Here is an 8,655-nt window from a genome sequence, read left to right on the forward strand (position 1 = left end):
CAGCTTTACTGGAAAGAAAAAACAAGGTGAGAAATTAAACATTCATCATGTTTAGTTCTATTCACACATAGATCTCACAATTAAAAATCAAAAGAAGGATATTAGTGTACATTTGTTTTCTATTTTATAATGGTATTACACTGAATACACTGCAAGCCATTTTTACCCAAAATTGAATGATTAATCAAATAGTTTCTCACCTTAGTGTGGTGCTTTGTAGACTAGTGGCAACTGTGGACATGTAAAAAGAGCTAGGGAATTAGGCTAATTGTCTTTCTTGATCAGAGTTGAAGAATATCAAGACCAATACAACTCATATGTACAGTTCACACAAAAATACACCTCTTGCCTTATGCATGCAAACTGAAACATAAATATTACAGTTTGCGAACTCTTCCTCCAATATGGCTGAAAATATAACAGAGAGTAAGTCTCCACATACTAAGATCCTGGCTTACACTCAACATGTAATTACATACAAGTGTTTAGGACAACTGTTCTTTTTAGATGCAAAAAACCAAAACTCAGCTGAAGATAAACAATTAACTGTATAGAGAAAATCTATTTTTTTTATTGAGATGTATATATATATTTTTTGACACTTTCACAACAGGAAAGAAGATATATCTGTAGCACCACAGAATCAATAACTGAATTTATTACCTAATGAATGCTTTTTAATTAATACATGTCTACATTTAACTGAATCTTTTATAAAGAGATCAATATTGTTGGCCTGGAGGGCCACTTCAGACCCTTTGGTTTATGAGATATTCCAGAGATTTTATTGACAGACGATTACTAAAAATAGTCTTTTTTGTTTAAGCCCTAATTACTGTGACAACCACCAGAGAGCTTTTGTTGTAAACTTCAGACTTCTTGTGTTTGTGCCAAGGTTGCTATGAAACCCAGGCATCATTTGGATGCCACTTTTAATTTTTCCTTACGTGTTTTCTCTGGTTTCTCAAATGTAATTAGATCCTTGTATTAATCCAATCTCCACCACCAATTGTCTGTTTGTTTGGCCATCTGCCGCCTGTTCAGCCTGCCTGCCTGCATTTCCACTGCAGACATGATACCAGTAACACACATACAGTGCAGCACATCTGATGCACCTGACTGTAAACGCAATATAATAACAGAAGGTGACAAGAGTAAGCATGCAGGCCCAAACTAAATCTGCTCGAAGTGGAGGTGTGTTCATTCTGCAAGGAGTTACAGCAGGAGCTCACAAGCTGTTGTGATGATTGCAAAACAGATCTGATGAGATGAACTGCTTGCTTTCATTCTCCTCATTTCTCCAGTCTCACATGTATTTGTTTTTCTTTTCTTTGAACTCTGTTTGACAGTACAGATTACTATTATTATGATAATAACTAATGATAGCTAATTAAAAAAATAATGATGAAGATAGATAGATATACCCCCAATATTTTAAATCTTCAATATATACAGTAAAATGGTAAGTGCATGTATGATGCTCTAAAGAAGGGTTTGTCCTTAAAATGAAGACTGCCTTCTAATCTAACTAATTGGAAGGTTTGGAAACCGTGGCTACTCCAACCCCAAGTTGCTCTCATTTGTCATAGTAAAAGGTGGTTGTGTGAATAAGGCCGGTTGTATAAAAGACTTTGAATGTTCAGGTAGAGCAGAAAGTGCTATATAAGAAACAATCAGTATTTAGCAAAATGCTCTTAAAACAAACATCACATCTGTAGTGCTCTTTCTCTGCTTGGAGCTGTTCTGCTGCTCGCTGATCATCACCTCTCTTCTTAAGAAAGCTTCAACAACTCCTTCCCATGGCTTCATGTTATGGCTCATCAGCTTTATCCCTTTGTAGTTACTTCAGCTCTGCACATCACCCACGTTCTTGAATATTGATACCAGTAAACTTCTTCTTCATTCCACAGGCACCCTCTCACTCTCCAAGACTGTGTTAAACAATCTGGTTAAAAAGTCCACTGCCCTCTCTCCTTGACAGCTCCACACCTACTGTACACAGGTATGTTATCTGGACCAACAACCTTTCCTCTCTTCATCCTCTTCATATCTGCCCTCACTTCCTTACAGATCCTCTGCACTTCCTGAATTAATAACTGTCCTTCGTCTGTCCTCCTTGCTCTTTCATTTTCTTCATTCCTCAGCTCTTTAAAGTACTCCTTGCACTTTCTCAACACACTCAATTTATTTTTATATTTTGCAGAATAAGTTACACATGGCTTATTGGAGAGAAAAGTCCAATGTGGATAATGATAACAAGTCTACAGTCTTCAGAGACTCATGATCACTAGTGCCTGTATCATCCATCATTACAGAGGCGGATGTGAACGCTGGCGCCAGCTTTAATAGACAGAGCAGACACATTTCACACACATGCATTGAGAACACACAAAAGTGACCTCTTGAAAGCCCTCCTTTGTTTATTTTCCTGAACGTGTGAACATGTAAGGAGTGGGCCGAGGATGTGAAACACCAAACATAATGTAATGCATGTGTTTGGTTTGCATGGTGGTCTTATCATGTGTGTGTGTGAACACAGTCACAGGCATGTTGATTGGCAACATTCATAAGATATAAGATAAATATTCTTTTTTAAAACCAAACTTTTTTAAAACCACATACTTTAAAAAGAATGCTGACATTATTTTAACATCTTCTCACAAAAATGTCCACTTAACATTGATAGTCAACACTGCATATTCTGTATATACTTATCAATAAAATATATGTCTTTACTGGTTAAGATAATGTGTTTATTTTTATTTTGACAGCCTGTGTTGGAATAGATTTTCATAGCAGTACTGATGCTGTGTGACTCACTTTTTATTGGCCTTTTTGGATGTAATTTATTTCTATGACCCTATAACTCAGCTGTTGCAGTAAGATTGTTGGAAAGATGGTACAATCTATGCAAAATCATTTCATGACCATTCTGCAGTAGCTGCTGCACTGATTAACTCTTTATAGCTCGCCATTGTGTAACACTGTACAATACCACCAGGTTTGATATCAAGAAGATAATTACCGGGAAGGAGTATCAGGCTGCACTAATGTTAGGGGGAAAAAAAATCTGTTAATGACTTTTTATTTAGTAATGAATTTAAATTATCATATGTTTCTGTTGTGGTTTCTGTGGGCGCGTCACTGGGTCATGAAATATAGTTTCCCCCTTAAACATCATTTAAGATAACACAGTGATATTTCAGTTCAATTTTTTTATAGCACCAAATCACAACAACAGTTGTCTCAAGGCACTTTATATTATAAGGCATTTTATAATGTAAAGACCATAGAAAAATAGAGAGGAAACCCAAACAATCAAACAACACCCTTTCAGCAAAAGGAAAATCTCCTTTTGTAACTCCTGTGTGTGAAGAGGACTCTCAATTTATGTGGACAAATTGGAGTCTTTTCCATAGATATGATTCAAACCACTGCAGCGCTTTACCTTACTTACCTACCACATGCTCCATTCTCTGTAATTAAAATATGGTCAGCAGTACTCAACGCTGCACTGAGGTCTAGTAGGAGAAGCACAGATAAGAGTCCACTATCAGAAGAAGAGCATTTGTAATCTTCACTAAATCTGTTTCTGTATGTGATGAGCTAATTCCACCTATTCAAGGCAGTAAGATGTTTGAAAGTGTTTTATTACTCTACAAATGTCTATTTGTATGTATATTTGCCTGTCATCAAAAATGTAATGTGCAAAATAAAGAATCTACATTTCCTGGCTCTATCTTCTTTTAAGAGATACCAGCTGGTGAGACTCCAGGAGGATTTGACAGGTACAAGATATATGGGGATGAGTGACACTGAATAAGCAGGACGGGGTCAGGGGTTAGACAGTTAACATGTTGTTCATATTTCCTGCAGGTATACTTAATCCTGTCAGAACAAAGAAAGGGATGTGGAGATGGGGCAATGCAGAGAACTAAAATTCTTTCTGAGGGGCTGGAATTTTTCTGGTGGGTCAGCCTCCCCACACCAGAGCTCAAATGACCTGATACTTAGTTAATACAATTTTTTGACTATAGCTACAATGTATGCTAAGAGAATGGGTTTATTTAGGGAATCTGCAGATGATGGTGAGGACAGGGATGCAGAGGCAGACACACTGAAGAGGAGTGTTTTTAAAAATCGTTGGTGTTTTAATTCTTCAGGAGTTGTGCTGGTGGTTCAGTTGGTAATTCAGATTATAAAAAGATAGTGACCTCTAATATGAATGTCATCACTGACCTTAAATGACACTAAAATTTTCTTTTTTTAGTGACTTTTAAGATCAAAATTCAAAATTGTAATTTTAAAACCTATGCAACAAGAACAGATCAGTTAAATTTCTAATTGTGTTATGATCGTCTTTGAAGCCTCCTTATATTATATATGTTATTATATGCTATTTTATCATTTTTCCTTGATGTGGACTGCAAAGTTCCTTTCTTTCATTTACATTTACTACCAGTGTACTTTCTCCCCTGTTAACACCTTTAATAAAGGTACATAATAATTTGAAGCTACCTGAAGTCATTGATCTAATGCTTTGACTTGCATAATTAGCAAAGAGCCTCAGAGGTCTGCAGCACCCAGCTTTCTATTACTATAAGTAGCCACTCTGCGTTTGTCATCAGCTTGTGTGGCATTTCTTCTAAGTGAAGTAGTGTCTCTTTCACACAATGTCTCCCTGGAGATGTTTTAGGCTTGATACATTTCCATTCCTTTACTTTGCCAGCCTGGAGACTGGAGACAGGCTATTGTTGCTGCTGCTGTGATGTGTGTGTCTGTGTGTGTCTGTGTGTGTCTGTGTGTGTGTGAATAAAAGACTGGGGGTGGGTGGGTGAGACTGTGGCTGTTGTGGTTTAAAAATTATCCTCCTCAGGGCTCAGTTTCTGTTGTGTTTAGTGCGTCATAGTGACATTGTGTGATACTGGAAATGATCTGTAGAATATACACAGCTTAGAAAGTGGTTGTTACAAATGCGTAAAACAGAAACCAGGACTTCATTCAGTCCGATTAAGCAGACTGATGTGATTCTGGTTGTCTGCCTACCTGCCTAAAGTCCAAATTAACGGAAGTAAACACTGTGTACGCCCACACCATCTCCCTCCCATGCACTGGACAGTGGCTGAATCATCAAGTCGTCATCCTTCACAGGGGACCAGCCACTGGGAGGACATACAGCCATCATTCCTCCTTGTATTAAATTAGTTATATACACCGAGGGCAATAAAACTGAGCAATTTGCAGCACTGTTGCTTTTTGTTATCTAATACTGAATAAAAGAATACAGTCTAAAAACCTTTATTTTTCAGACATGGATAATGTCAAATAACATTACTATAGCTACTGTATTACTGGAAGCAACATTTGTCTTTATGAACACAAAATGTCAAGCTGTTGAATCAACTGGTGATCAAGGTTGTTTTTAGGTAAATTAGCAAATCAAATAAGTACTCAGTCTATCTTACGGTGGCCCTGAGAGGCCAAACGGATTGCAACTTAAGAAAGCACCAGCAATTAGAAAAACGCTGCAAAAGCACACAAAACATAATGGAAATAGGAAAACGAAAACGGAAATAGCTTCTAGCTTTCTCATGTGGGTTTTGAAGTTCTCTAAAATCTGAATGTTCTCTCTTGGTGGTTAATTTTGTACTCAGGGTCCCTGTGCAAACAACACCTTGCCTGTAACATGACAAAATGGTCTTCTATTACTATCTGAGATGAGAAAACGCTGGAACTTTAAACCTTATGTTAAGAGATGCCTTTGTGGTAAGAACAGTCAGAATTTTATGTAACACAGCTGAAAATAACTGTGAATTTATTTACGTCATTTGACGGGTCCCTTTAAGTGTCACTGTCCATCACCAGACCCAGACTCGAATATTTTTCCTTGTGAATAGGTGGAGACCGAACCAGAGCAGCAAAAGAGCTACCAGCAAAATTGTAACATTAACAGTCATTTAATGTTACAATTTTACACATCATTTATTGTCCTCCTTTAGTCTTGGACAGGAATCAATGAACAATGATTAGGCGGATGTTCGAGTGCAGACTGCAGCCGTTTTTAATCTCCTCCATTGGCTCATTCATTAATTGTTTTAAACAGACTCGTGAGCAGCAGTTTACTGCTTATTTATGCATGCTATCAAAAGCAACTTTGCACGTCATAAAGCGTCCTGCTTGTTGCCATTAATTACCTCTGTAAGTAGTTACACCTTGCTGGATAGCAGACAGAGCAGATCACAGCAAGACAAATACCAGAATATGTGATCAACTGCTATGTATGGCACTACATGGGGGCACAAAGTGATGCTGTAGCATGATTGTTATTCTTAAATGAGGTGAAGCTGAGAAGGAAATGAGGCTCTATTTGGTTGCCATGGTGATTAGTTATCTGTAGGTGCTACAGAGGACACTGTGTGTGTCTGTCCAAGAAAGTAGCAAACATTATATTTTTAATCTGTAGTTTTAATCTAGTTTTGTATATAAAGTTGAACATAGAGCATCTAAGTGATTGTTTATTAAAACATTTGTCCTCAGTTTTAAGCTAAAAAAAAATCCTCATGACAGCTCTACTAAGCAATAGCAATGCAGTCATCTGGATTTTTTTTTTTTAATTCATGTTGTCAAAATGTGTTTTCTCCACTTGTCATGAGAGCTAAGACTGTGTTCAGCTCATGGGTGAGGCAATGGCTTTCTGCAGGTATTGACCAGATACTAGATATTGTCTGTCTTGAGTGCAGAAGTTAAAAATGATCTGTCGGATTTAACAGTACTGTTTGTGCTGTGCATTCAGAGAACCTTTTTTTCATATCAGCCTTATGTAACAATCTGGCACCTTTCTGTGGAGTTTGGCTGTTCCTCCCATTTCTACATGGGTTCTCTCCAAATACTCTAGCTTCCTACCACAACACTAACAAATAGAGTTAGTGGGGTTAACTTTATTGGTGATGCTAAATAGCAGTTAGTGGCAGTCTGTCTCTGTTAGCCCAGTGACAGACTGGTGACCTGTACATGGCCTACCCCAACTCTTGCTCTGGCAGCTGGGATAGGCTCCAGTCTCCCACAAACTTGAACTGGATGAGCGGGTGTAGAATGGATGTATGCGTGTAAATACCTATAGCAGTAGGTTTGTCTAGGTGCTTACTATCTACATTTTAGTAATGACTAATCTACCATATGGTAACAATTTATACTGGCCCTCAGTAAGCAATCCTGTATAATGATAGTTAAAAAATAAATCAATAAAGATATTGTACACAACAGTCACAGTTTTAATCAATGAGTCTTGATATACTGTGCAAAACAATGTCGTCAGCTTTTGTTTTGATCCAGAGCTGAATTCTAGCCTAGAGAATAAGTTTAGGCTCATTCAGTCATTTCTTCCTGATTGAGCCATGATCTTTTAAATATGAGAAAAAGGCAGGGGAGCAGAGTGACACTTCACTTGACACAAAATCTGACCTTAGGAATGTAATGGGTTAGCTAACAGCCATGATGGACCTGACTCTATAACTGTATATTAAGTGCATTAACTGTCATAACTATTACAAATGAATTCTGTGTCTATTTCAAGCCCATGAACATTTCAGTGGACATAAACTATTGATTTTTTTTAAATTTGGTTTTTAACAAGCCATTTCTTGTAAACACATCTCCTTGAAAATCTTTTGGAAAACTCATATTTTGTATGTAATCATATATAATTTTGCCATCAAAAACAAATGGCAAAATTATATATGATTACATACATTATATATGTCCTGTGCTATTTACATAGAACAGGACAGTAGAACAATGTTCAGAGGTTGACCTGATTAAATCGGTACTGGTGTTATTCAATGGATTCCTGTGTTTGGAAAATTATACAGCCTTTACATTCATAAATCATAAAATATTGACTGCACAATATGCAAGCATGATTCTTTTTTTTTCTTTTTTTTGCCTGTCCCGTTTGGTTCTTTTGCCATCAGAATTGTTGTCTAAAGGCAAAGAAAGATGCCCAACGGATTTACTTTACCAAATGGACCATCCCAGCCTTGCTGTATAGGTCTATTTGATTCACCTTTGCTTTTATTGTTTATTTAATTTTCATTTGCTGAACACGGGACAGACTTGAATGGGGAAAAGAAAAGGGAGAAAGAAAGAAGGAAAGAAAAAGAGCGGGGAAGAGGGACGGGGCTAAAGCAACAAAACAAACAGACTAAAAATACATATATCAATCACCTGGATCACCTGTTGAGAAAGAAAAAAGAGAAAACAAGCAAAGAAAAAGAGAGCAATATAATAAACAACATCATCGTGATATCTATGTGAATATAACAGTAAATATTAAATATTATTGTGCAGCACGTAAGATCGACAGCGCACAGTGTGCTTTGAGGTAACAGCCAAAAAGGGTGTAGTTTGTTTGTGTGAGCACCCGTGTGTACACCTGTGAGCATGAGCGCGCTTGTATTTAAAAGGTTCCTTCATGTAATGATCTGCTAGAGGGTGTGGGGGGGCCACAGCCCCGTCCTCCAGGTATGAAGCAGGTATGGAGGAGATCAAAACTCCAGACATCCAGAGGCCCCAAGAGCAAAGGAGACCAAGGAAGACCAACAGAGGGGCTGCCGCGCCACTGTCCCAGAAAGAGCTGAGGAGAGCCCCAGATGAGGG

This window comes from Haplochromis burtoni, unplaced genomic scaffold (genome assembly GCF_018398535.1).
Source record: "Haplochromis burtoni strain Fernald_Lab_line unplaced genomic scaffold, NCSU_Asbu1 Contig_316, whole genome shotgun sequence".
Lineage (NCBI taxonomy): Eukaryota > Metazoa > Chordata > Actinopteri > Cichliformes > Cichlidae > Haplochromis > Haplochromis burtoni.